The 19729-nt window shown below is 42.0% G+C and overlaps 1 protein-coding gene across 1 annotated transcript in view; it reads right to left on the reverse strand.

Annotated features, from left to right (window-relative positions):
- Positions 1 to 19359, reverse strand: part of LOC137277981 (uncharacterized) — a 68503-nt gene extending 49144 nt beyond the window's left edge. The window contains exons 1-2 of the mRNA XM_067810002.1: positions 19024 to 19359; positions 3069 to 3160 (exon numbers count right to left, since the gene is read on the reverse strand). The gene's annotated coding sequence lies outside the window, so the exon portion shown is untranslated. The remainder of the gene's footprint in view (positions 1 to 3068; positions 3161 to 19023) is intronic.
- Positions 19360 to 19729: the final 370 nt, after the last annotated feature.

The following is a 19729-nucleotide window of genomic DNA, read 5'->3' on the forward strand; positions in this document are numbered from 1 at the left end:
GGCAGTAGCTGGGTGTGATGTATGTGTGGAGAAGAAAGGAGAGGCAGTAGAGAAAGGTGACGGCAGTAGCAGGGTGAGATGTATGCGTAGAAGAAAGGAGAGGCAGTAGAGGAAGGTGATGGCAGTAGTATAGGGAGATTTTTAGATCGGCATCAAGAGTTGTATATTCCCCAGGCAGTTGGGATTGACAATGCAATGCGACGCTGAGATTGGCAACCAATGATCGAGGGAAACAAACACCAAAGTCTTGAGCAAGCAGTAGTTGCATGGATATGTGCGCTGTATAAACATCCTAAAATACAATACATAAAATAATAATAATAAAGTATTGAGACGCGTATTAAGCACCCCGCCGTCCACAATTCAGACATATGTAGCCAGTGGCCATGCATTTTAACGGCCAGTGTAATTCCTCCTTCTTTGACTTGCATTATATATCTCCCAAAGTTATATCTCACGTACCACTTGCTTCACAACGACATTAGAATCTATGTATAGAATATAGATCTGAAGTTTAATATCCACAAAAACAGCCCTTATTCTTCATCTCCTTTAATCGTCTAGACTTCAGAGTACACAGTCCATCAACGGTATTCAGATGAATCACCCTGTGTTACCTTACCATGCAAAGTGCACGGCCACCTGGAAGCGTAACGTTTGCAAACTCCTTGCAGATACATCTCCATGGCGTGAATGAATCACCCTATGTTACCTTACCATACAAAGTGCACGGCTACTTGGAAGCGTAACGTTTGCAAACTCCTTGCAGATACATCTCCATGGCGTGAATGAATCACCCTGTGTTACCTTACCATACAAAGTGCACGGCCACCTGGAAGCGTAACGTTTGCAAACTCCTTGCAGATACATCTCCATGGCGTGAATGAATCACCCTATGTTACCTTACCATACAAAGTGCACGGCCACTTGGAAGCGTAACGTTTGCAAACTCCTTGCAGATACATCTCCATGGCGTGAATGAATCACCCTGTGTTACCTTACCATACAAAGTGCACGGCCACTTGGAAGCGTAACGTTTGCAAACTCCTTGCAGATACATCTCCATGGCGTGAATGAATCAGCCTATGTTACCTTACCATACAAAGTGCACGGCCACTTGGAAGCGTAACGTTTGCAAACTCCTTGCAGATACATCTCCATGGCGTGAATGAATCACCCTATGTTACCTTACCATACAAAGTGCACGGCCACTTGGAAGCGTAATGTTTGCAAACTCCTTGCAGATACATCTCCATGGCGTTAAAGTCAGCTTTCTCCGACAGCTCTTTGTTGCGATTTTTTCAACGAAAGCGACTTTAAAAATCGTGAGCCTTTATATCTGATCTCACCGCATCTTCAAGTACTTTTTTTCAAATTGCTTACCAACAAAATTACATGTAATTACAGGTCCAGTGTTTTCATAAGAGTGTCTGATTCACTATACTGACATACAGTGTTAACACAGTCAGGCTCCAAGTTGGGTTGGTACTAAAAGTTGTACTAGAATAAACCTAATCAGCAGGAACACGGAATATTTATGCCTTGACTCTTGTTTCAGATGTGAGTCATCCTAGCATTGTCTTATGCAACTACGTTCTTCACGTACGGCCCAATTTAAACTTGTTTACGCTTCGTGACTCGAGCACCTGGAGCTATTTCAAGCAAAGGTCGCGTAAAAACATATCACTTGTTAACACACTGAAGACCAAAATATTTACTTTGGACGAAACGAAGTAACGTGCACAGAATAACGTAGTGAAATTCAAATCAGGTGTTGGACGTCAAAAATGTCAAAATTGTAGGAAGAAGTTTGCGAGCTATTTTCCTACATGCACAAACAGTCGAGACATTCAAGGTAGTGGGAAGTGAACAAAAAGGGCTCCATGTAACAACAGAAGCAATTAAATGCGAAGAGGAAAGTTTATCCCGATTTTCCGTGTGCACACGCGGCTGGTGTCAAGGTTCCCGATGGATTCATTCACGTCCTTTCATGGATTCTGTGGTTAGTTAAAGTGAGTATTTTTTTACACAGGTGTAGCAATATTCCAGCATCGCAAAAGGCACAAGAAATGGGATTCATATATTGCAACCAGGTGGGAAATCCACCTTTCGGCGTCACCTGTATATCACCAAGCTACATCGCCACCGTGTTTAGTTAATAGATCCTACCATTTATGGGCATGTTTTTTTTTAAGTGCAATACCTGCTGGATATACGAGTTGAAAATTCAAAGTGAGGTAGGTGCCATATGTCAGCACGGTGTTGAAACTAGTGTGTTTGGTACCCGTGAAGATCCGGGCTAGTTTAATCTTCAGCAACCCATACCTGTCGTAATTTTAAATCAGGCGACTAACGGGATCGGCTGGTCGGGTTTGCTGACTTAGTTGCCACAAATTATATCCCATTTGCGTACATCGCTGTTATTGCTACTGATAACTGGATTATACGGTCCAGACACGATTATTGACATATAGCTGGAATCTTGCTGAGAGCGGCATTGGCCAACCAACAAAGACACAAACCAAAAGCAGTGTGTGGTGTACGGTAGTGGCAGGGGCGATCAATTTGAAGATTACAACGGATCCTGGTTCGTAAGACTGGCAGCTAATGGATCCTTTGGCGCTAAAAGTGGTGATTATTATGAAATCAAAATATAGGGTTTCTGGACTTCGAGCAATTGCCCAGCTGATCCATGCATGTATTAGAGTTAAATATAGTATGGGTTTCAAGCATTGTACCATGTGGGGAATCGAACACGAGCCTCCGGGTGACGACGAACGCTTTAACCACTTAGCTACATCACTGCCCCTGAGGTAAGTGGAATGTATCGAGCACAGCCTAATCTTGTATGTTAAAGAAACAATATAACACCATAACTTTAAAACTCAACATTCATTCACCGAAGTTTCAAGTTATATTGCTCTCTGCGAGTTTCGGCAACGCGAGTAGATAAATGTTGTTTTACGTTACATGTCGGAAATGAACTATGTCACTGTAGTAAATAATACAGTTGAGGCACGTCTAACCAATGAATAAAAACATGATTGAACATATATATCTGCACTAACCTACAGCCTTGGGAACCCTTGGCGAGTCTTCAAAGATCCGTCTGCCTCGTCCGTTTCCGTGTGCAGAGACTCCCTCTCTTATATTCCATTTCCTAAAACAAATAGTCTCACAATATAATTCAGGCCTTCAGAGACGTTCCTGGAAGATGAAGAAATGCTGACCAAACAAAAATATTCTTCTCATTAATAAGCCCCAGACGCTGATGCAGCAACTTGTGATTCTAACGGGTGGCAAGCAAACAAACAGCGAGCAGACGATAACTCCAATTGTCGTCTGCTCTGGGTAAATCACACATACACCACTTGAGACACTCTAACCGATATGTAAATAGTTTCATACGAATGCGCAATAGAATGCGCCAATTAAGACTTCAATAGCTTCTCTTGTTGCAGCGTTTCGTGCAAGGTGTATTTTTGTGGTCTTGAGGATCAGCGATAATGGACGGTATTTTTACTGCTTTGAAACTTGAAGGCCAGAGCGTAACATAGTTTCGTGTAAGTGCTTCTGTCATGAATTGTGAAACGCTTGTAGGGAGTTACAAATGTGTACTTTACCTAAATTGTTCCTATATATGATACAAAAGTAATGGATAAGTGTTCATAGCAGAATTTACAATTTTCTTTTCACAAACAATAAAGATCGTCGTCAAGAACGGAGGCTAGCAATCCTGAGATAACTTTATGTCTTCTTTGTTGCTTAACGCCACCTTAATGAGTATTCAAATCACTTGTAAATAATCGAGTTTGACCCAGATAATAAAGTGACTGACGTCGTGAAAATCGATCTGGGTGACGAATAATCAAGCCTGACGTGCCGAATCCGTTAATTGCTTATTCTGACAAGTGATACGTGACATGCAATCAAACCAGACTTATCACACAGTCACATTACATTCTTACACGTATAGGTTCCCGAGGATCTTCATGCTTACCCGTCTCTTTGGTTAAACCGGGTAGGAAACGTGTATAAGACCTGATTTTGAACTTTTCCACCTTGGCTGAAACTTTCCTACCTAAGCTGAAATACTCTTCAACGCAGCGTTGAAACGAACGGCACTCATTCGCACCAAGTCATGCTGATACGCGGTGAAGTAACTGAAAGAATATCTCATTAAGTAACTCTCACATCGAATATCGGGTGTGACGCGTGGTTCTGTAGATGCACTACTGCTGAAGCTGCGTTTGACCAACGACATCTAGTCCTCAGTCACAAATCTGACACGTGTTGCAGGAGATGAACTCAAGGTGCGCTTGACGAAACTCATCTTCTCATTCGACACCAAGCTGACGCGGGGTGCTAGAGATGGACTACTGTTCAAGCTTCGCTCATTAAAAAAACATGCTGACACGTGGAGATGTAGCTGACATATGGCTAAAGCTTTGCTTAACCAAAACCACCCTTAACATTGAACATCGATCTGACACTTGCTGTAGAATTACTGCTACCGCCCAAAGTCACTCTCTCCTTTCCCATTAATCTGATACATGGTGCCACAGATGAACTACAACTCAAGGTGCGCTTGACGAAACTCATCCCCTCGTTAGATGCCACACTGCAACATGGTGCTAGAGATGAAACACTTCATGTCTGCGTAAACCCAAATCCACCCACTTCACCCATATACAACCGACACGCTTTGGCATAACTAAACAAATCTCAATCCAGCGTTGAAACCAATACCTCTACACCCCACGAAATTAGGTGGCGACACGCCCTCTGCCTATGACTCGCGCACCAGGCAGGGAAACCGCAGTAATTTAGCACGAACAAACAGTGTATTAAAATGTAACACGATGCCATCATCGGACCCTAACTATCGGAGACACTTACATGGTGCTGTTGTCGTTGAAAACAATCAAGTGATGACTTGGACGACCCACACTCGTGCCCAATCAGTTGTGTGGAGTGATTTAATGAAATAATTGGGACAAACGACGGGTAAAAGTGGTGACAGTTGGCGACAGTCGTAGGGAGGGGCGCATGCCGAGTCACTTAATGTGTAAATTACACAAGTCTGACTGACACTACCAGGCATGAGGTCTGAGGATCATCTCTGAGTCAGATACCAAAGTAACATGCTTAAGACGTGCAAATGGCTTGTGAGTGAATGTCTATAGTTTTATGCCGCTTTAGGAACATTCCCACATGGATGTACCGAACCCGAGTCATCAGACTGACGAAAGCAGACATTAATGACGTGGTTACCACAATGTACCACAAGAGACGGGGTGGACCTTGACCTCTTTAACCACGAGACTACCCCAACGTCCAGCAAGCGACAGAATGGATCTTGATCTCTTTAACCACGTGGCTACCCCATCGTCCAGCAAGCGACGGGATGGACCTTGACCTCTTTAACCACGAGGCTACCCCATCGTCCAGCAAGCGACGGGATGGACCTTGACCTCTTTAACCACGAGGCTACCCAATCGTCCAGCAAGCAACGGGATGGACCTTGATCTCTTTAACCACGAGGCTACCCCATCGTCCAACAAGTGATGGGATGGGGACAGATCTTTCATGCCCCGCGCTAGTAAAGCCTTGTAGACATGGTGAGTGAGTTTTAGTTTTACGCCGCATTCAGCAATATTCCAGCTATATGGCGGCGGTCTGTAAATAATCGAGTCTGGACCAGACAATCCAGTGATCAACAACATGAGCATCGATCTGCGTAACTGGGAATCGATGACATGTGTCAACCAAGTCAGCGAGCCTGGCCACCCGATCCCGTTAGTCGCCTCTTACGACAAGCTGAGTCGCCTTTTATGGCAAGCATGGGTTGCTGAAGGCCTATTCTACCCCGGGACCTTCACGGGTCTTGTAGACATGGGACAGCACTTTAATCACCGACTCTTATGGGAGAGGAAGGTTCATGACATGCCGGAAACCAATCTAAAAGACGACGGTTCCTTTAAGCCAATAGAGAAAACTCGAACGCTAAATCTTGGAGAGATCACATTCGTAACGTCACCTGTAAGGGATTTTGGTTCCACAGGGTAAAATATACTAGAGTTATCTTTCGGTTTATGAGTGTTAAGATTGTCCGAATATTGAGAGATATCGTTCCTTGAGTGAGTCTATTCGATCATGGTGTCTGACGGATGTCAGTTCAGTCATTCAGCTTTAAATTAATTTCACTTTAGGCAGTTACACACATATATTTTCAATTTATCTTCTGCACCTGGGAAACACATGCCATTACACACGCCCGTGTCTTCAAATGTTTGACTGTTTGATTTATCAATAAACAACAATACGATTCTTTTTCAGTTGTGTCACGTATTACATATAATACATGTACAAAGTTTAGTGACTTTCTGCAAGGCTGAAGTAACATTACTATTTCGCGTCACTGACTCTATATTGTGAGAAAATGAGGCGTTTATCAACAAACAGATGAATATTCCACATGAGGAATTCATTCCTCCAGAATGAAAACGTGTTGATAGTGTTGTGCCAGAATGTACGCAAGATCAAAGATACGAGTTTAATATAAACTGTCGCGTTTCCCATCAGACAGAATTTACCGTGGATGTCTTACAACACGATGGCGACCGATAGCTAATGGATCCATTGAATCTCTATAACGTCTGGAAAGAATGAACGAAGAGAAATTGATGAGGGAAAAGTAAACGGAAATAAAAGCTCGCCAATATCTTGTCAAACGAGCGTTTGAGGATGTCAGGCACCATTACGAAATAATAACACTTTTCGGCCGACAAATGGACCAATTTTCCGACTGAGGATTAAAAGGATGTTCTACTCCGCAGACAAATCAGGACACGTCCCCTAAGCAGGGGCCCATCTCTTACACATCAAAGCTACACACGGTATTAATCCAGAGAAATCATTAGTGAGCAAAATCCAAGATTGTTTGTATCCAAATTGGATCAGGGAACGTTATGATTAAAGCCCCGGGCGATACAGTTTGAAGGGAGTGGGGGTGTTAGAGGGATCACTGATTTGTAACAGCCATGACTAATTTTCTTATGTAAATATAGTCGTTAATTTTTAGCAAATTATAAAATACAGCGCAACCTACTCACCCTACGCAATATCAATTATGAATGTATATTTATTTATATTAACATTATAGAATGCATTCATGCTTCCATATTCGTCCCTTTTTGTGTAATGTATTGAATAATATGTTTGATTTGACGTGCTGTTCATTGTCGATGTGACAGTAGCGTTTATCAACCACATCAAAGGATGCATTTGTTTTCAGTTACACATTTATGGCATACTTTCAAGCAGAGACCAGATTATTATGTTCTATGTAAAACAATACGTTTCATCATTACAAAGGGCGTAAGAATATAGGAAAATACATTATGTATTTGATGTCAAAGTATTTCGGCTTGAATAGGGATGGGGTTTTTTAATGACTGACTATGTTTACTCTTCGGGTGAAAGGAGAGGGCACTGGTTTGATACCTACTTTAGATGCATAAGAAACGGATCCTGGTGGAGTACCAGTTTCAGAAGTGATGTGGAGTGACAAAAAATATCAATACGTTAAAATCAGAACATGTTTTGGTACAAAATATCCTCTATTTCACTTGGATTGATAGAGGACTAAATGTATGTTTGTAATTGACTGGCATCTGTAGTAACCGTCAGGACTTACAGTGAGTCTTTAACGACTGGTCTCTCTCAATCACAATGGCGTCGTATTATTCACGGCTAAACCCTCATATCACCACGAGGCATAAACCTGGATATCAACGCCTTTCTCGAATAAAACACGTGGACACCATGTTTCTCAATCCCGGAGTGAGAAACGGTTGGGATGAAATATTTACTGGCATGACAAATCACTATATCAAAGTAATTCAATAGGGTCTGCAATAAAAATGTCTGTGCATTGTAGAATCCGTCGATGGTGTGACACAGGTCAAGCGTCCCTTTGAGACGCTTTGTCCATTAAGCCTATCGATCCCGACACTGCCCACTATTCATATGTCCGGTTACTGGTCAGTCGCGTGCAATCCATCAACAACTGGTGCTGACATGTCCGGCACACACTGCCACGCCAATGTAGGAAGTCGGAACGTGGCGGCCATTGTCAGAGGCACGACCGGCCATGTTGTTTTGGGGGATAACTGGTGGGTGAGTCTCAAACAGATGACTGTTGCTTCTGGAAACGCCTTGGGGCTGAATTCTCATAGATGACCTCCATGGTGTGAAGCATGAAGGAATTAGGTTAAGATGGCGATTGAGAGATTTTAAAAGATGAAGATGATGAGGAGGCATCAGCATTTAAGAACGTACAAAGGACGGATAATGTGATGCATGTACAACGGTATGCTGAACTGCATTTTAATGCAAAGGTGATGTTTGGGTGGACATGAGTAAGACAAACAACAAGTCTCTGAAATGAACATATTTGTCAGAGAAAAAACAGTTCATACTCAAAAGAATTAAATGAAAAGGAGCTTTGAGACTTTCATCATTTTCAGAAACTGGAAATCTAGACTTGCCACTTATTCTAGAAATAGAGTGCATGGCTGGAGTCAGGACACGTCAGAGTGCATGGCTGGAGTCAGGACACGTCAGAGTGCATGGCTGGAGTCAGGACACGTCAGAGTGCATGGCTGGACTCTCAGTACACGTCAGAGCGCACGGATCGATTAAACGTCTAAAGCCCGAGCAAATCGTTGTGCAAGGTTCCTTCCCGTGGAAATGCCAGAATTCTGTGATTCTGGGTTCGAATCCCGATTTGCCCAGAATGTCACTATCTGTATGACGTCCCCCCACTCCCCCACTACTATCTAACACCTGGGCTCACTTGCACAAAGCGATCATTAAGAAAGTCGTAGCGCTAAGATCACTTTGTGCCAGTGGGCCCACGTATAAACCCTGCTAAATCCAACTCTATCAACTCTTCTTAGTTGACCATACAACATTATGTGCTTGTTTACATCCTGTAAAGTGTGCTGTCATTCAAGAGAGGAATCACTGTCATTGCTTCACAAAACACATTTAAAGGCAATTACCCTCGTATTGCACGTTGTGAATTGTCATTACACATAGCAGTTAATGACATCCACAAACAAGCGACGAGACAGAATCAGACAAATGGCTCAGTTCACATTTATCCAAAAGCATAAACTGATAGTGTTTATTGATAAACACCGTCCACGTGCCAGACACTCAGTACACGTGCAGCCTGCTAAACAGAACTGTTCATAATTAGACCCCGTTTCACAAGGCGTTCTTAGCGCTACGACTTCCGTCCATGTAAGTCAAACAATGGGCGTTACCACATTAGGAATCTTGCGATCAATTTGCGTACAGAAATTAAGGAAGTCAGTTAGCGTTACGGGTGGTAGGACAATGTTGAATTGCGGAGCTAACACCATCTATCGTTAAGCTCGCTTCCCGGCACCTACAAACCATTTACAAGTGGGACACGTTTGTTTTGCGTTTGAGTTAAAAAATATATGAAAAATGAGAAATTAATACAATATAGTGGAGAATCAACGGTCACAAAGCCGGTTAGACTAACATGTAGTTTCTGAAATAACATAGCTTGCAGGAAAAGGGGTTCTAATATATATTAATAAGATATGAAAAAGAAAGTCCAGAGGCTTTTTTTTCAAATTTGTAGAAATCTACACTTGCCACATACTCTAGACTTGCATGGGCTGTATTAAGTACGTTTGTGTAAGGATCTGTTTCACAGACTAAAAGGCGGTCTCTGATCATCATGAGATGGTACAATAGCTGTAACAATAAAGTTTTCGTAAAATGAATGAGTTTAGTTTCCTGCCGCATTCTGCAATATTTCAGTTATGTGGAGGCGGTCTGTAAATAATCGAGTCCGGACCGGACCATCCAGTGATCAACAACATGAGCATCGATCTGTGCAAATGGGAACCAATGACGTGTCAACCAAGTCAGCGAACCTCACCCCCCGATCACGTAAGTCGCCTTTCAAGAGAAGCATAATCGCCTTTTATGGGTTGCATGGGTTGCTGAAGGCCTGTTCTACCCCGGGCTTCACGGGTCTGTCGTAAAATGAACAGTTTTTCACTTATTGTGTATATTACGTCAGAAATGTGATCATTTGACTCCTTGACCGGGTTCATTGGTGCTTAATGGTGATCACCAGGTTAATAGACTCGCTATAGAGGTCAGTATAATCCTCAGTCAACCAGAAAACAAAGCTCAGTTGGTGAGCGTGATATGTTTTCAGTTTATGGATCCATTAACATAAATAGACCACGATGTTGTGGAACGCCGACCAAATTCCACAGAATCACTTCCAACTTAATATTACGGTTGAAGCAACATCGCGCCGATATTTATTATCGCGGTCTACTGGTATAAAAAGACCACACATTGTTTCTGTTCCCGACGAATTTGATATAGGCGATCTTGCGACCAACACATGGGGCACATTCTGTGTTTCAAGCCACACAGAATCTATTCTGGCAACAGAGAAACTGAATGCACAGACGGGGTGCATTCTGTGTCTCAGTCCCAACAGAATCTAATATAGCATCAAGTAGAGGGCTGTAGGAGGACATTCCTGTGTCTGAGTCGCCACAGAATCTGATCTGGCAACAAACATAGGGACCACATTCCTGTGTCTCAGTCGCCACGGAATCTGATCTAGCAACAAACATAGGGACCACATTCCTGTGCCTCAGTCGCCACAGAATCTGATCTAGCAACAAACATATGGACCACATTCCTGTGCCTCAGTCGCCACAGAATCTGATCAAGCAACAAACATATGGACCACATTCATGTGCCTCAGTCGCCACAGAATCTGATCTAGCAACAAACATAGGGACCACATTCCTGTGTCTGAGGCGCCACAGAATCTGATCTTGCAACAAACATACGGGCCATATTCCTGTGTCTCAGTGTCTGAGTCGCCACAGAATCTGATCTTGCAAAAACAAAATAAACCTAGGGTGCACATTCCTGTAACTCTGTGGCCAGAGAATCTGATCTGGCAACAAATATAGGAACCACTCTGTCATGTCTGGCAATGCCCTCTGATTCTGACGCAGCGTCAAGCACATTGTGTCCCTCTGTCACCACAGACTAAGCTCCGGAGACAAGGGCAGGACATGCGCTGTGGTCTTGATCTCGGCGTTGTTCAGACATAGCAGGTATAGGCAATGATAGCCCTGTACATGAAAACAGCCATTAAAAACCGATCACCGCTTCCGTCGTTACACGTGAACCACGGCCACAATGCTGTCAGTACTTAATACCAATCCGTCTACGGACCTTAATGCCACGTCCCTGTAGATACCTAGAGCTCTACACATTGTTCACTTCAGTGCTTTGATGAGCGGTTCTCGGCCAAAGGAACTAACAACGTCCTAACCACTGAATCCTCGCATTTAGACGTCTCAAGACTCAAGCGGTAAATGTCAAAGACTATTGTTCACCAGAGTAGCGAGAAGAATACCAAAACTCAAGCCCTTAAGTGGGAAAGCATGCTTTGACGTGAATGTTATCGATACCTTTTGATGACTTTCCACCGCACGATATAGAGTCATAACTTACTGTATTACTATAGAATACACCAGAGCGTTGATGTGATAATTACATATTTGTTCTGTAAACAGATATGGTTTATACATGAGAGGTCTGTGTACACCATGTTAACATCCCTGTAGTCGATGTAAGCCGCCTGTCTCACGTATGTTTATATGAATACGTAGCGTTTGACGTTATTGCTAAATCTATAACCTTTCCACCACTGATTTTACACCCTGGGGGCGAGGAAATGTTAAAGTAGGAAATAAGAGAAGAAACGAATTGGACACGTATATATTTTCGTGTAAACGTACAAGTGATGCGTCCCGTTCAATTATTTCAATGGTGTAGACGCGAGTGGAAATGTGTTTCCAATCAGACACATGCTAGAAGGCATTTGTAAATTGCTGTTACGTCTTCCTGCAATCTCCACCACGACACATGCTACTAAGAATAATGACCACTGGAGTCATCCGCTGATGGCGTGCGTAGACGCCTTCAGCAGATAAGCATATACAACCATCCCCACAGACAATAAATCGAGCGTGGGAAGACACTGACAGACCAGAATAGAATGAACGATCCTGATTCTCGTAGGACGTTTCAGACGAATCCTTTCCACTCATTATTTACAGCTTACGTTATACATAATGTATCTTTGAAGAAACACACAGAAGATATTTAGATGTTGGTTTAATAATTGAAAGCTGATTGCTGTAGTAAATCAAACGTATTCCAGTCATTGTGAAGGGCTAGCAAAATGGGGACTAACTGCTGAGAGTATGGGCATATATAATGATGGACATGACTAGGGAACACACGAAAGTACAGTTGTTCCTTTGTATATTTCCAGAATTTTACTCGCATTACAATACAATGCATGCCACGAAGACAGGAAATGAATGGGAACATTTGAAATGATGGTAGCTGAGACTATACAGAGCTCTGAGGGTTGTCTGTCCATCGAAAGATCTGATTGAAGATATACTCCCATATTCTTCACGGATCCGGAATGTGGAACTGTGATGTCACTTACTGGGATGTAAGTCACGTCTTGTTTCTTGAGTCCCCGTCTTGGTCCATGGCTTCAGTTTTGCTCTCATTCACCTTCAGCATGTTGACTGTCATCCGTGATTTGACATCGGTTGTGCAAGTCGCGATTGTTGCAAAAGTCGCATGCCCGACGCCAAGAGAAATACTGCTCACCAGCTATGTGTCATCTGCGTAAAAATGGTGTGGCACTTCATGCTTATTAAGAAGCTCTCCCAGTGATAAAGTATATAGCGTGAACAGTACTGGTCCCGACACAGAACCCGGGGGCACACCACAACACAGATCAATCCTTGACGATTGTGTGTTTTGACACTCTGGAACCGATCTGACAGGTAGGAGGAGAACCAACCATGAACACGTCTTGACAAGCCATACTGCGTCTACACTTCATAGTCAATTGTATCGAAAGCTGCGGATAAATCAAACAGTATAAGCATCCCTAGGATTCCACAGGCAGCCACTAAATGCAAATCGTTCTTAACATGCACTTCGGTGCTGTGTGAGTTCTGTGTGAGTTCTTACTTTTCATATAACAACTCATCGAAACTGACAGGCTATCATCATTTATTATGCGTCAAGTAAAACCGAATAGCTATTTAAAAACTGAAATTGACAAAGCAACGGTGCAGCTCAAAATAAAAAATGAGACCACATTGATATAACGTCGTCCTTTTTTATACCAAAATAACAGAATATTGATATTAGAATTCTGCGGCTGACAAGACTGTCACATCAGATCATATTTTATCCTATGTGAAGGCAATGGATTTCGAGTTAAGGTTATTAAGATGTCAACAGAATATTGCGTTTACGATCTTCAACAACACATGTTTGTCGTAAGAGGCCACTAAAATGGATCGGGTGGTAAAGTTTGCAGAGATGGTTGACACATGTCATCGTAACCAAATCGATGCTCGTGATACTGATCACTGGATTGTCATTTACAGATCGCTGCAGTATATTAACCTATTGCTAAATGAGACGTTAAACAACAAGCAAAGAAAGTTTACATTCTTTGTAAAGGATTTACCATTCTTTCCGTCTTGTTAAGAAATACTTGTATCACAGACATGGACAGACATCAGACAGATCGACAGCCCATCTGCTAGCACCAAGCATCTATACGCGTGGACAATGCTAACATTTGTTTATTCGACAGAAAATAGCGTTGACGTGCGTCTTGTTCATTTCACCCCATTTAACACTGACTCATTACAAACCGCAATAGCCGCCACTCCGCGCTTAGTCAATCCACACAGTCGGCGCAGTAAGTAAACGTATTACTGAAATGAACATGGCGACTCCACATTGGACACGGTAATGAAATCAGCAGGATGTTGTCTATTTCACAGATGTGGATATCAACACGTGGGTGGCGGAACATCGCGAGGTAATTAAACACGTTAACTGTTAATTAACATTACATAAACACATTGATTACGTCATATTTAACACCAGTTACATGGTTCTTAAGGAAATACGATAAGGTTCAAGTTTGGATGTTGGTCATTTCCTGCATGCTGAAAAATCATTTAGGTTACCTGTTTGATCTCTCGAGAATGCATCAAATACATTATCTAATATATGGCTTGTTGTGCATACAGAAAGAACATAATTCATTTTAGGAAGTATGCAAACATATTTTCTACGTTTTGTGTAATATAAAGTTTAGTCATCATCATTGTATGTGATGTTACAATACTTGTCACAGTATATGTTTGCACTGATATGACTGAGTTAGATTAACCCCGCTTTTGGTAATATTCCATCAATATCATGACGAGGGATACCAGAAATGGGATTCACATGGGGATTCGAACATAGGTCTTCGGGTTGAGGAGCCAACGTTTTAACCATCAGGCTGCCTCATCGTACTAAATGTGACCTGAACAAAACATACATTTAATAAAAAATAGTATTTTTTGTAGCGGACTGATATTCGTTCAGTTGGAACCTACCAACATACATGTACATGAAAAGAAAATAATTGCCATATCACGAAAGAAGATACCGGAAACAGTCTGCGACATATGGGCGGAGAATCGAACCCAGGACTTCCACGTGATCGAACGCTTTAACCACCACACTGACAGCCTTTCACTCGAAGAGGCTGGTTGATTGACTCTTTGTATAACGCCGCATTCAGTAATATTCCAGCTATTTGACGGCGGTCTGCGAATACTCGTTTATAGAACAGGAAATACAGTGATCAACAGCATGAGCATCATTTTGCTCAAATGGGATACGATGACATGTCAGCAAGCCCGATCACTCGGTTGCGGAAGATCAGTTTTATCCCAGATCTTCACAGGTCACCTGAATAGGAGCACCAAAGTGTTTAATCAGAGCTGTTAAATCTGAACCTTTGAGCGCATGATACAAACCATTAAGCAAACCCTTTCCCCTCCTCTTAATGTATATACCAGTCAACCTGGATGTACATCATAGAACTCGCTTGTTACAGCTCAACCTACGAGGGCTAACCTTTAAGTGAGGAGCCTATTTTAGTTTCCATCAAAACATAATATCCTAACCTTTGCCATTTGGAACTTTCGATGAGATGACAAAAACTTTTCTATAGAACGTACAGGCTTTGACAGTGATTGCATGAAACATGGTAAAGTTGCACGTGATAGTTATTATGATCTTCTGAAACCTGAATACTTTACTTTGCCCTTCGATGTACACGTATTTATAGATTTAAGACATGAATACCTTTCACATTTTGACTGCAACCTTCTCTGAGAAACGGACTATAACTACATAATGATACCATTTTCACTGCTGGTAGTATGATATATACCACCGTGCAGTGGCATATTCCACGCTCACATTGCATTCAGCTGGAGGGAAAGGGAAATATACATCACGTGAAATCGACATCTTGCACATGAAATCGACAAGGCGTGCCAACTTCGTACGTAATGCCATGGAATATATTACATGTTTCTCCTGCAGATAGCCATCAGCCAGTTATGCAATAGACACGATGCGAGTCGGGGTCAAGGACGGAGAGGTTTCAGTCATAACACATTTGGGGATCGGGACACATAATTAGGAACACGGTATAACGCGAACTGTAGAAACGGGTGAGAATAACGATTTGTTCCGCCCGAGACCATTATTTAGTGGTCTGTGGCGCTATGGAATCGAACCCGGGCTTTCAGCGTGTCGAGCGAACGCTTTTACCAAAGTACCCCCACCGCTTTCTCAAAATATATTGTAATGCATAATGTAATGTTCATGTGCAGTAATGAGTGAGTTTAGTTTTACCCTGCTCCTATCAATAGTCCAGCAATATCACGACGGATGACACCAGAGGTTTGCATCACCCATGATGGGAATCGAACTCGGGTTTTCGGCGTGAGGACCGAACGCTGTAATATTAAGCTACACTACTTCTGCTGCAATGTAATGAACAGCAGTCGTGACACATTAGACTCAAAGTGTTGCTCATGAGTTACTCAGTAAGCTTGAGCTCTCTACCACACAAAATGTTGAACCTTAAAAAGCTCAATACAGCGACTGTTGTAAGGAAAGGTTTGCTTGTATTGTGGTGATATGATGCATAGATATATGTCTTGTTTAACTATGCCTAAAATAAGTAAAATTTTAATTAAAAAACCATATCGAAAGGTAGGTATTGAGAGCCAATCAGTTTCAAACTGTTCTTCTTAGTTTTGTTAAGTCTCAATATCAGCACGAATAATTCATATGGTTATAAATACAGATGAAGATAGAGGAGCATCGCTTACCTCTCAGGTTACACCTGAGACCAAAATTACAAGGTCATCAAGACAATTCTTTCGATTCTACGCACAGGTATGGCTTGTGAGATTGATAGAAGAGGAATACAACTCACTCACTCACTCAGAGTATGGGGTACATGGAAAGTATACTCACCAGTCTGTCACTAATCATATATTCCAGACAACCAATCTAGAATAACTGATTGACTCTAAATCCAGACGTCGAAAAAGACATAACCACCGTCGAGAGTTTAGTGTTGTTCCCTGGAGGCTTTGATGCAACGCATCAAGGACTGTTCCCTTTTGCCAACAACTTAAGCATAGCGTAATGGGTTAATCCTATCTCCTTACAGCAAATATGTCAGATTAATTTGTATATGTGCCAGGAATAACTTTATAAGGATTATAACACGGATACAAAGATGTCCGTCAATATCCCCTATGTGTTAGGCAATAAGCGATACAGCTATTTAACCCTGCATCCAAGACAAGGGATTATGGTCGACTTATACTCGAGTTAACGTTGTAATTGAAGGTAAATGTTAGGATAACACAAGGATAATGTGATCAGGATCGTTTATGTACCAGGATCGCGAAGGCACGGGCATTGATTGACAACAGACAGACTGTTAACATATGTAGATCTTCAAACGCCACCTGACACGCAAAGCTTTATAGTTTGATGATCACACCTTGGGTTCAACATACCATTGTATTTAACAGTGCATTGTATTTGCTAGACTTTGAAGTTTTCGTTTTAACACATTTTGATGTATGCTAAAAATTTAAATATTTCAGGTTTATATTAAAGCGAGTGAGTTTACTTTTTCGCCGCTTTTCGCAACATTCCAGCGATGTCACGGCTGGGACACAAAATGTGGGTTTCACGCATTGTATCTATGTGAAGAATCGAACTCGGTCTTCGGCGTGACGAGCGACCGCTTTAACCACTTGGATATCCCACAGCCCCTAAAAGATTAAAGATCAATAAACATGTAAAGGTGCTCGTAAACATTTACCACTGTCGAGAAACCAACGAAGACGATTCTGTCTAATTGTGCCTACTCATTTCATTATATCTTTACTTGAAAAAAATTTCAAAAAGTAATCCCAACTTGATCTACGACTCGTATGTCAAATTTGTTATACGTTTCAACGTCAGATAGGACAATTTATCGCTCGCGTTTCAATGCACGTCACGGTATACTAGTTACGTGAGTGAGTGAGTTAAGTTATACACCGAACTCAGCAAATATTCCAGCCATATGGCGGCGGTATGTAAATAATCGAGTCGGGACCATACAATCCAGTGATCAACAACATGAGCATCGATCTGTGCAATTGGGAACCGATGACATGTGTCAACCAAGTCAGCGAACCCGACCATCCGATCACGTTAGTCGCCTCTTAAGACAAGCATAGTCGTCTTTTGTGACAAGCATGTGTTGCTGAAGGCCTATTCTACCCCTGACATTCACTGGTCACAAGTTAAGTAATTTTAACATACAATCTCATGAATGACATCACTGCAATCAGTACTGTGAAATTAACAATTTATAACCCCAGCAGAAATAATTTCGCACCTAAGTAATGAGAGTGTCTGAGATTCCTATACGCAGATCTTGGAGCCGAAAGTGTTGAGCCATCTAACTCCAAAATGACTGAAAACCTGTGCCATTTATGATATACAAAACAGAGCATGATACCAAAGCGCTCGCTGGTCACGCCGAAGACCCAGGTCCGATTCCACACATGGGTACAAAGTGGGTTTCTGGTGTTCCGTGCCGTGATATTGCTGGAATATTGCTGAAAGAGGCGTAAATCCATACTCACTCACTCACTTCAACATTCGTATGCCATTTGATTTGGGTGTAAACACCAGTGGGCATTGCTACATGTAGAAACATTACCCATCATACAACCGTGTGTCTACATCCTGGGTTAATTATCTCCTTATTCACCTTGAACACACATACACTCCTAATGAACACGAACTCACACCAACAGTTTTCACAATATCCTAATCACTGAATACACACACATTCAGTGACCATGAGGATTCACGATTAGAAACATTTTCCGAGCGTCTTAACAGCTCATATTTTTCATTGGAATAATGACATAAATTACTAATATCAAACAATGATATTAATTTTCAAGATGAGAAATGTGATAGGGAAATGTACGCGATTTAAATAATGTATTTCAAGAATGTCTCGTAAATAAGCTCGCTGCGTTCGTCAGCAATAAAGATAATCTCCCATTCTGACCAGACACGCTACACTGAACCTGTTACTATTTGTATCTCTAGAGCTCTACTTTGGCGAAAGGGCGTATTCATGAATGCATGATTCACTAATCACTATGTACATCTGATTAACTCAGCGCGACTCCATTACCACCAGAGAGAAGCATTCAAGTATCTATAAAATCCAGCGTCTGGAGAGACGAAATACCAACGATGAAATATTAAATGGAATGAAGTCCTTCATATATTAATATTTCCAATGATATTTGATAATAAGAGAGGCATTCGGGTAAATTCTACTCCAATTTGAACCGGGCGTAAAATTGACAAAAACTCGTTTTAACGTTGAAAGCACAGGTTGAAAATAGCCCAGACCTAAAATAAACAAAACGAACTTACTGTGCATGTAGGTATACCGTTCCACAAACGAACATGTGCCACCACTGCGCCCAGCACAAAGCTGCTAAATGTGGCGGGCTGTTTGCAACAGACGATCTCCTCACTTCTGCTTCAGCGCAGCAGACGATAGTGGGCGAAAGGCGGGAAAAAGCAGACGAGAGTGAAAAGCTCCGAAAATGTTGAGCTATGATGACACCCCTGGCTTGAAGGAGTTACCTGGCGTATTTCGCTCCTGACAGGAACTTCTGAAGTTATCGTCGGGGCTAATTTCGTTTGGTTAGTGTGGGTTTCGGTTTACTTATCGTCAGCTTCCAGTGAGGGACACATCTGCTCAATGGCTTCACAGTTTTACGTTCGCTGTGCGGAAGAAGAATTACTAATATGCAACTTTTTCACGGACTATATGATGTTTGTACAATTCCACGGGCACATTGAAACTTTTTAGGTAGTGAGAGGCTAAATGCGTTTAATGGCCGTTTCAGACCAACCTATTCTTCCCGCGGGAGATGTTTACTGTTTAAACCGTCTGTACTGCCAATCTGGACTTGACATGGTTGGAGTTTATTCGACTGTACGTTTATATAGAAGGCGTTATCTGGCAGACGTTGACATTTGATTCAGATTTAATGAGCATGTCTCCCTTTACATGGGATCTAGCTGGAGTACCTTAAATACGGTACTAAATACTCAAAGTTATTGTCGCACT

The sequence above is a fragment of the Haliotis asinina genome, chromosome 3, assembly GCF_037392515.1.
Source record: "Haliotis asinina isolate JCU_RB_2024 chromosome 3, JCU_Hal_asi_v2, whole genome shotgun sequence".
Taxonomy (NCBI): Eukaryota; Metazoa; Mollusca; class Gastropoda; order Lepetellida; family Haliotidae; genus Haliotis; species Haliotis asinina.